Genomic DNA, 3,221 nt, shown 5'->3' on the forward strand with positions numbered 1-3,221 from the left:
TACATATGTTTCTTATTTCTCTTTTTCTCTCTTTCCTTTTTTACTAGGAACAACAAAACTATGTTGGATATATTATAGGAACGAGTATGCGATCTCTTTCGCCCATACATAGCTCTCGCCACCACCCACGGAAGTATTTTCAAGTTACGCGATCGCATGCGTGAATTACGTGGGCGAGATTCTGTTGTATGGTGCACGATCGAGATAGTCTCTCTCTCTCTCTCTCTTTCTCTTTCTTTTTTTCTTTCTTCCTTTCTTTCTTTCTGTGTGCTCCTCGAATTTAAATGAGAGAACAACCACGAAAATCCTACGAGAGAAGAGCACGTGCGTATAACATCCACTGTACTCAATTTTCTTATGTGAAAGACAGAGAGAGAGAGAGAGAGAGAGAGAGAGAGAGAGAGAGAGAGAGAGAGAGAGAGAGAGAGAGAGAGAGAATCTTGCAACGTAACTCGATACAAATCGAACTCGCGTGGGTTGATTTCTTCGTTAATATTCGTGTTAGTATATCATATTTTTTTCTTTCCTCTTTTTTTTTTCTTTTTTCTTTTCTTTTTTTTTTTTTTAATGTTTTTTTATTTTCTTTTTTCTCGTTTGACAGATCGCAAAGTAGGTTTAAAATATAGGCCCACTCGTGTTTCACTTAATATCAATGGTACTTTACAAATGTGTTCGAATTCGTCGAGAATTGTAATAACTATTGTTATTATAATTAAATTCTGTGAAAAAATTTGTACACGCGTAAAACTTTTCTTCTTTATTTTTCGTGAATTTTATTATAAATTATTAATCGCGCCTAAAAAAATGATAAATAAGACCGATTAATTGACGTTGCGAAAAGGAAGAAGAGGACTGACTACTTTTAAAAGAAATATCGCCCGATAGATGTTTAATATTTCCACAAAAAAAAAAAAAGAATGAAGATGAAGCGTTATATGATATGATAGTAAAACATAAGAGAAATCCGATCGATTTAATTTTAGTGTATTATTTTTTTTATTATTATTATTACTAGTTTTTTTTTTTTTTTTTTTTAAGAAAGAATTTTTTTAATATGACACGATCTCCCATAACGTGAGCACACCATATATATATATATATATTTCTTTATATCAGCATATATATTCTTTTATCTCAGCATATATATTCTATATCTTTGTCGTAAATATTTTTTCTCTTTCATTCATTCATCGTCGAAACATAACGACGAGACAGAAGTCCGTGCGAATCGTCTTGTTGATTAATCTATGATTTTTAACTGAAATGAAAGGAGTAATTCAATGATGAAAACGTTCATTTTAATTACCGAGGTAAAGAGCACTCTCCTCGATATCATGATTGGACACCGATGCTCTTTAATTACGTGCTTATTGATTTTCAAAATGTCCCAAGACTTCAAGATATTTTATTACTCGCATAACTAACGTGCATGTCAGATTCAGAATCGTGAAAGTGTATATATGTATGTGTGCGTTCGCTTGTGCACATGAGGATGCACATTTCTGACTTTACCATGCAAACTGCATAATACATACCTTCGGGTATCGACATTTTCACGATGTAGTAGTAACTTTGATATTTGCAAAGAAATCGTTCCTCCCAAAGATTTTTACGACTTATTCCATACGTTCGATATATTCTATACCGTTATATTCCTTACATTATACTTTATGATTATCGCTCATTTTGTTTATTATTTAATAAATAATATCTATTATCATCGTATTTTTATTTCCATGTAAAAATATTTTATTTTACATCTTTGTAAATATGTCTTTTATTTTCTCATTACACACACACACATATATATATATATATACTTTTTCTTTCTTTTTTTTAAATCTTGTTCTTCTTTTTTCCTTCTTATTTTCGAAAACGGGAGCACATATTTTTTTCTTCCTCTTCTTCTTCTTCTTCTTTTTTCCTTTTCCTTTGGTGGTTTTTCTTTGGTGGTTTTCGTGAAAATCGAAAGAACTCGTTAATGGGTCCTCTTTAAACGCGTCTAAGTTGATTTTCTTTCAAAAGCTGGCTTATCCATTTCCTCGTAAGAAAACGAGGCGTTTATCAATTAGCGATAATTAATGCACGAGATCGATATACCGAATCGAGAAATGAGGCAAAATGTACGGTCGTGACATCACTTCCTGTCGTCTTTCTCCTGGTCTCTCGAGTTTTAGCGCGCGAATTCAGCTCGGAGCTAATTAGCGATCGGCAATAATCGCGAGCTTGGATGCAATTTCTATTCCATCTATGTAATAGGCATATATACATAAATATGTGTGTATACATATATATATACATACATACATACATACATACATAAATACGTACATATATATATACATATGTGTTTGTGTTTGTATGCATACATATACGTGTACATATTTACTTGTGGTTAGAACTCTGACTAGAAGACGAAGGTTCAGATTGTACCGTACGATTCGACGTTTATCTTTATGGTGGTCGATTAATTTTCTGCTTCTCCTTGTGCTCTGTACCAACCTTTACTACGCGCGTCTCTTTATCACGATCGTTCAGCTTTCCTTTTAATTTCATCGAGTGCATCGCGTGATCGCCAAGTTTTACGTCGTACGAAATTATCAGATTTATGGTAATGACAATTTCTTCTTCTTCTTCTTTCTCTCTCTCTCTCTCTCTCTCTCTCTCTCTCTCTCTCTCTCTCTCTCTCTTTGTCTCTGTCTCTCTGTCTATCTGTGTCTGTCTGTCCATTACGATAATTCATTAATTTTAATTATATATCTTTACGACTCAACGACCAGAGATATTCATATATATATATATATATATATATTTTTTTTTTTTTTTCTTTTCTTTTTCTTTTCTCTTTTCAAACATTTGACATTACATATTATAAATGGAAATTAAGCTTTGACATTAAATATTATGAATCGTATCTTTAAGCTTGAAGTATTCTGTTATACCAGGTGCAACATTAAATCGTTCCTTCGACTAAATCGACACTGTGAATCATGTTAACTACATCATTTGCAATTAGTTACACGTCGTTAAAGATTTCAATTGGTATATCATAGAAATACAGTTTTCATAACTTTTTCCACTTTTCTTGGAAATCTTGTTTCGTATGTAACTACATATGTATGTATATATGTAAAATTTCTGTAATTGCTAATAAAGGATTAAGAAGAAATATCGTAGAAAATATTTAGCATAATATAATGGAAAGAAAGAAAACGTATGAA

At 31.9% G+C, this 3,221-nt stretch overlaps 2 protein-coding genes across 7 annotated transcripts in view; one reads left to right on the forward strand and one right to left on the reverse strand.

Moving 5' to 3' along the window:
- Positions 1-3,221, forward strand: part of LOC124946984 (extracellular sulfatase SULF-1 homolog) — a 68,189-nt gene that overhangs the window by 46,004 nt on the left and 18,964 nt on the right. The window lies entirely within an intron of this gene.
- The window catches only part of LOC124946987 (MRN complex-interacting protein), a 59,106-nt gene that overhangs the window by 34,943 nt on the left and 20,942 nt on the right, over positions 1-3,221 (reverse strand). The gene's annotated exons all lie outside the window — the stretch shown is intronic.

This window comes from Vespa velutina, chromosome 2 (genome assembly GCF_912470025.1).
Source record: "Vespa velutina chromosome 2, iVesVel2.1, whole genome shotgun sequence".
NCBI lineage: Eukaryota > Metazoa > Arthropoda > Insecta > Hymenoptera > Vespidae > Vespa > Vespa velutina.